General features: G+C 42.9%; 1 protein-coding gene across 2 annotated transcripts in view; it reads right to left on the bottom strand.

Annotated features, from left to right (window-relative positions):
* APBA2 (amyloid beta precursor protein binding family A member 2) overlaps positions 1 to 12,339 on the bottom strand; it is an 84,739-nt gene extending 72,400 nt beyond the window's left edge. For both annotated transcript variants that reach the window (XM_041418976.1, XM_041418978.1), the window contains exon 1: positions 12,250 to 12,339. The gene's annotated coding sequence lies outside the window, so the exon portion shown is untranslated. The remainder of the gene's footprint in view (positions 1 to 12,249) is intronic.
* Positions 12,340 to 13,520: the final 1,181 nt, after the last annotated feature.

Below are 13,520 nucleotides of genomic sequence, written 5' to 3'. Positions count from 1 at the left end.
ACTGCCTATAATTTATAGACAGAAGATGACAAAGTGCCAGTTATGTAAAGAGCTTTGAGCAGATAAACAGACTAGTCTATGCAGATTTCTATCTGTGAAATTGCAACACCAAAGACAGTGCTCTTTTATTTTGGAGAACTGAGCTAATTTTTTCCCTTCTTTTTCCCCTCAATATCTTCAATGCCTAAACAGAAGATTTCAAAGTTTCATTTCTTTTCTGATGCTACATAAAGTACAAATAACATTCATCTTTGATGAATAAAATATGCAATTAGCCCACAGTTAAAGGATTCTTTGAAAAAATGTGACTTTGGCTATCTCAACTGGCTACTTTCTAGCTTGAAAAAGTTTCTCAGTAAAGGTGAAAAAACCTTTTTCAAGAAATCTGCAGGCAAAGTTCAAGTGAAATTCTTGATTTATCAGCCTTTTCTGTGCTGGAACTGTAGGTATTAACTGTGTTGTTTAAATTGCTCCATTTACAGCTAGAAAGTGAGGCATCATTAGCTGTCTAGGCTCTGATGCACAACTCTTATCCCACTAGATCCTAATGGCTTGTAGAGGAGAAAAGAGGCGTGTGGATCTCGTCTAGTTGGAGAAGTTGTTGAAAACTGAAGAACTGAGCTTCATCAGACAAAGCAGGGGAACAAGGTAAACCCTTTGTTTACCCCTGAAGTTTATTCCCTATCTTGAGTGGTTCTGGTAACAAAATGAAGGGACTGAATATTTCTTAAAGTTTCTGACCATATTTGGAAAAAAGCATCTTAATTTTAGGTGATTTCTCTAACAACGCAACAGAATCTGTAGGATTCAAGCTTGATGCTATGAAATGATACCCCATAAATTAATCACTTCTGAGCATAGTTCCCCTTACACAACAGCCTACTGAAGGTCTTAGGAAGCATTCATTTTCCTTTGGACCTTCACGATGATAAATGAAAGTTCATCTCACTTTTGCCAAGTCATTAGGGGAGAGCAACTCTTCTAAATGAGATGGTATATCCTACTCTCTACAGGTGTCTGATAAAGCTGAAATATTGTCATTGTGAAAATAAGAGTAAACAGAAATATTCCAGCAAAATGGTAGAACAGATTGGCATGAGCCTTTGGCAGCTCATAACATGCTATTTGTATTTTTTAGTCTCTTGAATGATCTTGGACTCTGTGTGTGCCACTCTTCCATGCTCATTAGCTTCATGAGAGCACAGGAGATGATAGCTGCCTATCTCTCCTTTGTCTTCTCTGCCATCCTGTGCTCTGCCAGAGATGGGAACATTGAGAGTTCTAGAGACCTGTCAAAATCCTCACTATGTGAAGTGTTTAGCCTACATTTGGGGCTGATTTTTTTTCCCTTTTCTTCACACACAGGTACATAGACTTTCCCTATCAGTAACTGACAGGCTAAGCAGGCAACAATGCAGCACAGAGCAGGGAGAACACTGAAAACTCACTGTTAGACAATATTCTAAAAAGTTTTAATACAGCTTCAGCCATTCTCTTGGAGGAAGTGTACTCTGTCATTGAATAAGATGCAGTGTCAGCAGGGTTAATTAGATTTACAGTTGGTCTAAACAGGAGATTAGGTTTTGGCTGCAGCTGGCTTAACTGCAGCATGTAAAATACAGAAAAAAACCCCAACTCTATGGAGCAGATCTGTTGGAGAAAAGACACTAATCCTGCAGTGCAAGGTTGCTGTACCCCAAGGTTATAGCTGGGCAGCAGTATGGAAGACACCAGCACACAAGCCTCATGCTCCATACCTGATACATTGACTAGCAAAGGACTAGGGGAATATTAATGAAATAACATTCTCTAATATTCTAATGTCTTTAGAAATAGATATATATAAAAGCTAGTGTGAAAACAAGAATTTCCCCAGTGTTTTATTTCGTTTCTAAGATAAAGTTTTGCCAAATGTATTTAAATAAGCATGCATTTCCTAGGTTCTCAGTAAATGTACCTACACGCTTGGCTAACACTTTCAAGAATTAGCATTTTTCCTTTAAAGATGAAACAGTTGAAAAATCACTGAGGCATCACATTGGTACATTGTGGGTCAGTCTATTTTGTAGTTATCTATGAATTTTCCAATTCAGAACTCTGCATCTCATCACTAAACATGCAGTAAGTAGTTACTGAGGCAAGAATGTAAATGGCAGTATGAGTCTTGCTGATTTATTCAGTAATTTCATTATTTGTTCATAAATAGACTAGTTTGTCTTCAACCGATGCTCAAGGCAATAGGTATATAAATTTTGATATCTGGTTTACCGTAAGTAATGTCTACAGTTGCATAAGTATATAGATGTATGACACAAAGTATTATGGCTGGCAGAATATGATCCTTAGAGGCTACTAATTATGTAACTGTTGTGCTCATTGGAAAAGTCAAATGTAGACTAATTCCTATAGCAATTTGAACGATTTGTATTTTTCTATCACTAGGTCAACTCTGTTTCACCTTTCTAAGCTTAATTATTATCAACAACTGAATTAACTGAGCAACTAGCTCATGGCAGTCTCCTGGTGGTAACCAGAAGTTCCTGGTTGCAGCAACAGGCAGCCACAGTCCTGCTGGGGCTGAGGGACATTCCCAGGGACAGGAGCACTGCAGGGAAGGCTGCGGCTCCTTTGCAAAACTGAAGTCTTCAAAGATGCTTGAGCTGTACCCAGTTCAAATCAAAGGTCACCTTCCAGCCACTTAAAGGTATGTCACAGTCCCTTAATAATAGAAATTGTCCACGCTGTAAAATGACAACTGCCTAACACTGTGTGCACCTCTCCTGGGCTCTCCCAATGGACTGACAGGCTCCTAGAAGGCTTCCCTGCAGGATCCAACTTTGTACCATCCTGTGTAGACTAGCATTGCAAGGGTATAATCAACTTCTGTGCCTTCTTCACGAAATGCAAGCCCTAAAAAGCCACATTATATATTCCTTTCCATTTAATTCTTCCTCTTGTATTTGCTGCAGTAACAACTTTCAACCGGGGGCAAATAAATCCTAAATGATATGTGTTGTGGAAAAGTCCATTAACCAAGATTTCATCAGGTTAAGTATTCTGCAGACATTCCTGCTACAAAGAGCTTAAAAATCTATAAGTCTACAGCTGAAAAATTAATAAAGCAGACTTTGGGAAGTTTGTTTAAAAATCAAACACACCCTCACTCCCACCCCCAGTGACACAGTGCTAGTAAAGAAAACAACAATGAAAATAATGTAATAACTGCAAAGCCATCCTTTTATAGTCTCCAGAGCAGAGAACTTTTTATCCACATGCTATTCATATTTACATAGACAAAATATTTAAGATTTTAATCTACAGAGTCAATTATTTTTATCTTTACAGTTTAACCCAGCAAGAAGATTAACAGCAAAGTGCACTAAATAGTAGAATCAAATTAAGATTTTCCAGTTAGGTACATTTAAGTTATATTCTCTGATAATTACAGATATATCTATAATTCGGGTTTTAGTAAAGGTTTGGTGTGCGTGTTATTGATTAAATCCAGTGTTTCACAATCTTTTACAACCATAATGTGAGGTTATATTGGCCTGGTACCACTTTTTTACACTATTCTTTTCCTGTGACAGATTAATTTCAATAGAAGATACCAAACTGTGAAGTCTTATTTAGACAGGTCAGTCTTTTGAGCAAAGACAGTCTACTGCTGCCTTCTAAATGCCTTCCACCAGGGGGTCCTAGGCACTTGGTTGGCTCGTAGGCTCCACTATAATATATTTTTATCTTTCTTTTCCAATCACCTCCATTTCATTCAGGATGCTACTATGGTGTTAAGTTCCCCATGTATGGTAAACTTCAGACTTCACTATTTAGGAATTTCTGTTTGAGTTTCCCCCATTTTGTGACAGTGCCTCAGGATGATCCTGTGACAAGGTGCCTGGCATGCAGGATCCACATGCTGAGCCTCTGAGGCTGGAGGGAGGACAGGCCAGGACTGCCGCAGGGCCAGCCTGAGGAGCCCAGGCGATGTGTCAGGGTGACCAACTTGTGCAAGCTGCCAGCCAGTCAGGAGGGTCAGCCTCAGCTGGCAGCCACAGGTAGCCACGAGCTTATCTGATGAGGACAGAGGTAATATCTTAAGGACAATATGGATTGCATCCTGTCACGAAACAAGACTCATTGTGCCAAGGCACAGGGAGGATGGGAAACTTAGAGCAGTAATAAACAGCTTTTGTTTCCTAACTTTCCTGTGAGATTTACCAATACTGTAGCAGGATACTACATTACTTAATTACTACTTTAAATAGGAATAATATCGAATAGAGGAAAGTATGTAACACCATGGACTGTTCACTGATAAAACAGCTGGTTCAGAAACTCTGGATGACATTTGGCTTGTTTATATTTATCACAAATGGTTGTAACAATGTTAAGTACCACCAGAAAGAAAACTGACAACTCAAGCTTAGTACATTCAAACAGATGCTGGTTAATAGTAAGGAACTTATTTCTACTACAACTGCTGTAGAATTGCAAATCACAAGAACTCCAGAATTAAAGGTATTATAGTGTCCACAAATGTTTAAAGTACAAACTCATAGTTTCTTCACTCCTGGAGCTTGTCTGAGTATAAGCTCAAAGCTGTGATTCTCACACACCAGAAGCTGGAGCCTAAACTAAACCATGAAATATTGCAAGAGTCCCAATACTGAAAAATGTCAACATATCTAAGTTAAATCAATGTTGGCTCAAAAATAAGACAGGTATTTTACTGAATTGTGAGAAAAAAGAACTTTAAGAACAAATATAGATATATGCACAGGAAGGAAAATAATACTGTTGCAAAGGTATAGTAGTGCAGTAATATATAATTCCCCTCCATTTCCCCCCCAAATCATTATCTGTTAGTTGGTGGGTCAGTTACCATGCATACGAATTGAATAATGAATGGAGGACAAATACCAAATTAAACACATGCTCTACAGTTCATTTATTATCACTGCAGATAGGTGTGGAATAGATGTGGAAAAACCTTAAGGTGCTCTCTTTCCAAGTACTGAAAACAACCAGTATGGCAACAGATACCTTTTACTTGGTAAAAACTGAGACTTCCACCTACCACTGAAAATATAAAGAAAACCCCTTAATTATTTAAAAAAAAAAAAATCAAACACAAAAGCCAATCAACCAAACCAAAAGGCAAGCAAACTAAAAAATTCCTTCCAATACAACTGACTTAAAGGCACATTCCTGATATTACACAGGTATTTTTATGGCAACTCTTCCATCAATACAGCCAGTAGTCATTAACCAGAAATGAAGAATTCTGCCACCAACAACCTTCATAATGCTGGAATCTGCAATACAATGCAAATCACTATTTACTAGGAAGCGTTCCCTTCCAGTGCTCATTTTATGCCTCTAATGCAGCACTGAGCTGGAATTTCTAGTCACCAACAGAATTCCTTCCCTTTCATTCATCTAATATGCAACAGCTCTTATCTCCTGGGCCATAACATGTCAAATACTTCTACATAATTAAAGCCACACTGATTGACTGGCTAAGAATATCACAGGGATAAGTTTCTTTTTAAAGCTGCCTTATCTGTAATCAAGAGTTGTCTTCCAGTAACACAAGATTTTGTGCCTAAAGGACATTTTATATATATCTACACATACACATATACAGAAATAATATTCTTTTCTCCTCCACAATACATCAATAACAAGAAAATATCATCATGCTCTGATTTCCCTCTGTTGTGTTAAATTGGAGAGGACAAAAGATGGCAAGAGGCACTTAGTAAGGCAGGTAAAATGCATATTTTTTAAGTATGGAAACTATAATCAATATTCCTCCTTTGATATAAACCTTTATTGCACTCCCAAACAGAATCTTTCCATATTTCATTGCTTTGTGCATATCTTATATTTGTTGTGATGGTGAGGCTTATTTTAGAAAAGAAATTAAAATCTTTAGAGGCCAAAAAACCATGAACAAATTGGTAATGAGGCTTACGTCTTGTCAGGTTATTTTATATCTTAATGTACTGTTAACAGATCATTCTTTTTAAATACAAATCTAAGGGCAAATTTAAATATCAAGGCAAGCAATCTGGTAGCATGGCAACAACGTGCTATGCTGCATAGTAAGAATTTGGAACTATGCAAGCCTGCTTCTTTCCTATACTGGATCATTTTATAAGAGCAGAAATAAATTTATGTTCATTGTAATTGCCTTGATGATTATTTATCTATTAGTAGCTGTAGAGGTATCTGAAACTCAAGAGAGCAGAGCAACCCTGTGAAGCCTGGTACCAGTCAGAATGGCTATCCTTACCAGACACAAAAGCTGCAGATCAGAAGAATAAAAAAAGAAAATAAAAAAAAGAAAAAGGATATGTTTAGTAACAGTGTTTAATACAAGATTTCATTCCCAGGAGAGCGATTTGGTATGGATTTGAGGAGCATAGCAGCTCTGAAGCAATCTTGCTTCTGCATGAGAAACAGGCAATTCCATCTCCATACACTCCCCCAGATGTGTTCAAAAGGCATCTCAGTTTTCAGAGTATGAATTTTGAGGCCTCAATTCCATCTCCATACACTCCCCCAGATGTGTTCAAAAGGCATCTCTCAGCTTTCAGAGTGTGAGTTTTGAGGCCGATTTTAAAATTTGACTAAACAAAAAAGGTGCACTTACCCTTGCAGTGAAATAATTTTTGTGGTAGTTCATATCAGTGATTCTTGAGAGCAACATCAGTTTATTGATACCATTGCATTCTTGGTGATTGGGAAAAAAAGTAAAATCCTGTGTTATTCTAGAACAGAATCTGGTCTGTGCCACCCTCATTTTCTCCAGTTAATCCAGTAACTCAGGCATATTTTACCATGTTTCTGGAGCAGGAAAAGGCAAAGTTAACAAACACTTCTGATTTTCTGATCTTGAAAGGCACATTGGGTGACCAAGAGTCCACCCAGGCACGTTTGTTTCTGGGTGGTGGACGAAGGCAGTAAAGATGTGGATGGCTTTGTGGGAATATTATTTTCTTTATTATTGTTCACATAAAGATCAGGTACTTCACTGAACCTGAACAGTGAATGCCAAACACAGCTACTCCTTCTGGGAGGGTTTCACAGCACTGCTTAGATCTGTGCTGTCCCTATGGAACTTGTGCTTCTCACCACACGTTCCTATGTTGCCCAACATCCCTTGGCATTTTGGATGCCAGTGTCAAATCTAGGCCTGCACCCTCACCAGAACACTCATGGTCAGTGTTACAGAACTGTTATTTGGGTTGTGAGCTGCTTGTTGCTGGTTTTGTACATTTAAGATAGAAAGAAGTAAATGTGCCTGCTATGACCACATTATGAATTCCTAGCTAAATCCAACCTCTGTACTCAGGTGAAAGACTTCTAAATCTTTCTGTCTTACACTTAATCTTCATTAAATTAATAAATAAAATAAATCTTACACTAAATCTTCCAGGGTCAGATCCTGTGAACCCTTAACACAAAGGTAGAATACATACACAAGAAAAACTTGTAAGGTCAGGTCTCTCTTGGAGAATATTTCAGAAATAAAAAGAATTTCACTCCTCAAAAATTATTAGGGTTACTGTACAATTGACTTGGGAAGATAAACTTATACAAAGGTTGTAGCTGAGAAGTGCATCTGTGAAGAGAACCTCTCAGTAAAGGGAATAAAGCAATCTGGAAATAATGCAAACTGGTGATGTACTCACAAATATTCCTAATATCAATGCACAAACCAAAATTCATAAACTCCATTCAATTAACAGAATGGAAATATTCAATCTGCCTGTTAAGTAATAAAGCAATATCAATTTCTGTGTGGCTGAATCTTCATTATTAGGTCTTGTAACTAGCAGGGCTATTTCCTGAAAGAAGCTTCATCTTACTGATTCAAACCAGAGAAGTACCCCAAGATACTCCTCATGCAGCTCCCACTGCAAGCCTGGGTTGGTGTCAGTGGATGTCTGCATTGCAGAAGTACTATTTGAAAATCCTCATCTAGACTGCAAACCTCACATTGGTTATGACTGACATATTTTGTATACCTTTTTGCTAACTTTCCTCTTCATTTCCTTCTATTTCAAAAGAAAATGATGCCTTCATGCATGAGTATGCTTCAGAGTATGCACCTCCAGCAGCATTTCACGTTATCTGAGAACAATGACACTTTTCCCCTGTCATCCCTACCTACAGGGCTTCTAGTTCTTCCTCTTTAGCTTAGGTGGAAGCATCTATTAATCCCAGGGTTTTCCATACCGGTCTTTGCTCAGCTCTAACTTACTCCTCTTGAAGTGCAAATCACCTTCCTCTGCTGCAGCATGTGAATGAAGACAGTAAGTACTGCAACAAAAAAGGAAAGGAATGTCATGTACTCAAGTGACACTGCATTTACCTACCAGCATCAGAAACAAACTGCTCAATCCATTCATTTTTTACCAGTTGTGCAAGGCCTTCCTTCCAAAAAAATAGTATTGTTACCCAAGAGAAGACCTAAGTTCAGACAAAACTCAGAATTCAAATGGAGGTTCTCTTCTCATGGATGCCATGGCAAAGCTTGTGATGCATGATCAGCTTCTGCAGACAGCAAAAGCCTGAAGCACTACACACTTCACCAAATCACATGGTGCTGTCTTGAGCTGCTTTTCATGCAGCTCTCATGGGTCCTCAGGAAAAAACAAATCATACATGCAATACCCTTCCCAGGAGACTAAAAGCATTTGCAAGTACTTACAATGAGCATTTGACTCAGCAAATGCAAGTTTTTTGAGTGTCTAAAAACCAGCGAATTCTGATTCTGCTTTCAGTTCTTCCTCTTAACTTGTGAAGTTCATGTGACTGCATCAGTGCTTTATTTTCCCCAGATGTAACAGCCACCATTGCATCTCTTGCACAAATGTTGCAAGGCTTTAATTGCCGCATCGTAGTGCCAAAAGATACCTCCTAGTACAAGCTCTTGCTTGCAAGTAGTGTGTACTTCTTTTTATTTATTTCAAGCAAATACCTCTTCCTTGGGAGGCTTTTAGTAAGGTATTAGTTTGTACTAATGTAATGTACTATTTCACTCGTAATAGAAGTTAATACATCATACTGATACTGTATTCCATCTTTGCTGAGATGCACGGATTAGTCGGAGAATGGAAACTCTGAATCTTCTTTAAAAATCTTATTTCTGGAAACGTCTGCTTCTTGTATCATGTACAGATAGGTACAAACAGGATCATAACACTTCAGGTTGTTAAGAACGTCAGAGATCTCTTCTGCTCAACATCAGTGAGCCCTGATCAGTTTGCTGAGGGAATTATGTAGTCTGGTCTTTAAAACTTTCAAAAACAGATTCCATACAACCTCTCTGGGCTACCTGTCTCCATGTATGGTTGTCCTTGTGGGGCTAAGTATTTCACTTGTATCCAGTCTGAACCATTGTTTCAACATATGCCTTTTGTCTCTCATTCTTTGATGCCTGCCACTGTGTTGAGTCTGGCAGCTCCCTGAGGAACTCTTTATAAAGACTGGAAGGCTGCTGTTAGGTCCCCCCTAGCCTCCCTTTCTGCAGGCTGAGCAAGCCCCACCCTCACCCTCTGCTCAGAGCTCAGCCTCCAGCCCCAGCCACTTCAGTGACCCTGCAGAACCCCAGGTCTTCAAAAACTTCCTTGTACTGAGGGAGAAAAACTGGACCCAGGGTTATAAATGTCACCTCCTGGGTGCTGAGCAGGAGGGAATAATCACTTCCCTCCATGTCCAGGCTGCACTGCTGCTCACACAGACCAGGATGCTCCTGGCTGTCCTTGTTGCCAGGGGCTGTGGCTGGCTCATGTCCAGTTTGCTGTTCACCAGGACCTCCAGGCCTTTCTGGCAGGGCTGCTCCTTGGCCTCTACCACTACCAATACCAGTGCTTGAAAGAATTGCCTTGTTTATTTAAACACAGAGAAATGGGTATAAAAAGTCTGCAGAAGCACCTGATGTGTTCAAAGGTTACAACCAAGATTTGTTCTGAAAAAAACCAGACTCCTCCACATGTCTCTCTGTGAGCTGGTAGCTTGGAACAGGTCACTTTCTCTAATTTCTCCACCCTCTCAGCACAGGAATATTAACTGAAATAAACTATGGTATTTTCACAAATTATTTCTTAGCAAATATTCTTATCAGAACAGCTGGAGAGATGGTAAAATTATGCTTCTTGAAGTGGTTTCTTGTGTTCACAGCCTTAAGCAAAGGTCACTTTTTAAAGACCTAGCTTGTTTAAATTCATGTCCAGTCCCCAACCTGAACCAGCATTAATCAAGTAGCTACACAAAACATGCTTTTTGAGACTCCTCCTTAGAACTGTAATACTCGACCAAAAGAGCTGAGCCTTTATGGCCTTTGCAAGAACACTTTTCCTTTACTATCAAAGGATCAAGAGGGAGCAATAACGTAGCTGCTGATGCATTTTTAAAAATAGCTTCAGATATTTCCAAGTGCAGGTACAGGCTAAACTATCAGAGAATTTAGAAACTCTGACAGTCAGGGTTTATAAGGACAGTTCTGCAGCATGAAATCCTATGAGCCCCAAATGGACTAAGGACAATGGCTTCAACTTCAGCAGTTTAGCTCTTGCAGAACAACATATGAAAGAAAAGCTCTTTAATCTTGTCTGTCCCATATGGAGAAGAACTGGGATGATACAATGATAAATTGCCATTTTATGCTTGACATAAATGTCAATCTTTTGCTTCTCAAACACATAACCTGCACATACTGTGTTATATCTTAAACTAGAATTCCTTCCCTTTAAAGCTATGTTATATTTGAAACACTGTAGCTTACCCAGAACCACAAAAACACTATGACAGTAATTGTTTCTCTTTTTCAGTTCTACTTATTAAGTAATGAGGGGTTCTTGGGTAGCAGGTGTAATAGATAAATACTTTTTCTGCAAACAGATTTCCCAGCCCCTCCTGGGAGATTATAGGGTGGCCTTGGCCAGGCAATGCAACTGAAAACACTACTTGCATTTTTCAAACTGGTCACAGCAATTTCAGACTTTTCTTAAACATCACTGCAATGCACATTATCTCTGTACTATACATGTTGTACGATCTCTTGTCTTTATTTAAATTTCTTTTCTTGTATGTACTCACTAGCATGCAACAACCACCAAAACAACACTGAGGATGCAAAGTACGTAAATCTGAAAGCACAGATTGCCAGTTGAGGCAAAATAAGGCAGTCTTTGACTTTCCAAGATGCAGCTCTAAATGCAGTATTCCCTTCCTTTCCCCCACCCCCATGCCTTTTGTTATGGCAATACAAGGCACCACACACACATATTCAAAAAACTGTTCAATAAGAGGCAAACAGACCATGCTATAATATCTCATGCTGTTTATCCACCAAAAATCAGGTATTCTTAATTGAGCACCCTTGTCCCTCCAGATCACGATTAAGGGAACGGGGAAAGAGCAGATCAAAGGTTCTGATCCCTTTGCTAGAGTGGAGACATGAAATCAGAACCAAATACAAACTCCGAGCGGTATTGCATTACAGGAGGGCTCCTCTCGCTTTTCTTTTCACTCTTATTAAGACAAACGGACTTAAGCCTGCCGCCCTCCCACAAAACGCGGACCATGATGCGGATGCTGCCCGGCCGGTCCCCGCGTTACCCGGAGCGCCGTCCCGGCACGGCGGGGCTGAGGCGGCCGGGCCGGGCTCGGAGCTCGCTCCGTCCCGGGGGAGCCGAGCGGAGCCGCAGCCCAGCCCCGGGGGAGCCGAGCGGAGCCGCAGCCCGGCCCGGGGGATCGCCGCCGGTTCTCCCTCGCCTGGCGGGGGGCGGTGGCGGCGCCTCCCCGGGCACGGCGGGGACAAGCGGGAGGGCGGCAGCCCCCGGTGCCGGAGCCCCGCGCCGCCGATCGCGACGGCGCCGGCCGCTCCGCCATGCCGCAGGGGCTCCCCTTCACCCCCGCTCCCCGTCCGCTTGCGGGCAGCTCGGTTGCCAGGGGATGGGGATGGGGATGGGGATGAGGATGCGATAAAGCGGGGGCAGCCGCTCGCGGGGAGAGCAGCCCCCAGCCCCGATTCGAGGGGAGCATCGGCCGTGCTGGCGGGGGCCGGAGGCGTGCCCGGGGGCTCCCCGCTCCCCGCTCCCCTGAGGGGACCCGCGGGATGCTGCCGCCCCACCCCCGACGGAGCCGCCCGTGCCCGCGACGACCCCGGCCGGCGGACGTTATGTCCGTCTGTCGGTCGGTCACACCCCGCCCTGCGCCCCCGGTCCTTACCGCGGTGCAGCGGCGGGGCCGGTCCCGGGCAGCGGGGCAGCCGCAGCCGCAGCCGCTCTTTTGTGTGGCTGCCGAGCGCCGCACACCGCGGCGGGCCCGCCCGGGAACCTGCCTGCGCCAGCGCCCGGGAACCTGCATGGCGCATAGCGCCCGCGCCGCCTCACGGCCCCGGCGGGAGCGGGGGGGCGGCCCCGGGCCCCGCGCAGCCCGGGGGGCTCGGCGGGACGCACTGACCTGCCCGCCATCCACCTCCGGACCGGGGCCGGGCACCGTGCCAGCTCCGCGCGTGCCGCACTCGTCAGCGGCGGCCAGCGACAGGACGAGGAGCAATGGCCATAAACTGAAGCACAAGTTTCACCTCAGCGTGAGGGAGAACTTCTTCACACAGAGGGTGGCACAGCGCCGGCAGAGCTGCCCAGGGCGGCTGTGGCGTCTCCCTCTCTGAAGACGCTCCGAACCCACCTGGACGCGTTCCCGTGTCACCTGCTGCAGGTGCCCGTGCCTCCCAGCCCCAGCAGCTGTGGCTCAGTGACCGTGTCCAGGAGCGGGCACTGGGCAGAGCAGGCCGCGGCCCCGGCCCCAGCTCCCTCCCGAGCCCCTGGAGCCGCAGCTGCCACAGCGATGTTTGCCGGACGCCCGCATCCCGCTGTGGCACTCGGCAAGGCCGCTCCGTATCCCCACGGACCCGCTTTGGCGCTGGGCCGGAGCCGAGGGTGTTTTCTGGGAGTCTCCACAGCATGTCTGTGCGAATAACATTGCTGAATGCCATGTCATCCTGCTAGGTGATCGCCTCACCTTTCCCTGTTGCTTGAGGTGCTCCTAAAAGCCAAACACCAAAAGTCTGAACATTATAGCAGGGGACAGCACTGGACTCAGTCACGTTCCATCATGCGGCCAGATTTATGAGAACAAATCACGATTTTTGTGCCCTTGTGCAAATAATACATAGATCCACCCCTAAAGTTTAATAATGTAGGAGTCAATGTGTGCTATTTAAAAGCTCACTGAAGAGGGTTTCTCCAAGAACATTTCTTGGGGTGGATGAGTTCCTCAGGCCTTTTATTAGAAACCTCTAGATCTTTTGAGGGCAGCTAGGTGATAGTGACTATTTTGTATACAAAGAAATGCATATCTTAGAGCAATTCTGACAGGCTTTGCTAATAATTATGCAAATTTGAGATAGTAGCTAATCTTTCTCACTACAGCAAAAGTAAAAAGCTGTCCTGATGTAATTACACTGCACTGCAATCAGCCAGGTATCAGTGTTTACT

Source organism: Onychostruthus taczanowskii, unplaced genomic scaffold (genome assembly GCF_017590055.1).
Source record: "Onychostruthus taczanowskii isolate IOZ18803 unplaced genomic scaffold, ASM1759005v1 scaffold6, whole genome shotgun sequence".
NCBI lineage: Eukaryota > Metazoa > Chordata > Aves > Passeriformes > Passeridae > Onychostruthus > Onychostruthus taczanowskii.
The sequence above is the reverse complement of the archived record's forward strand: the minus strand, read 5'-3'. Positions and strand labels throughout refer to the sequence as shown.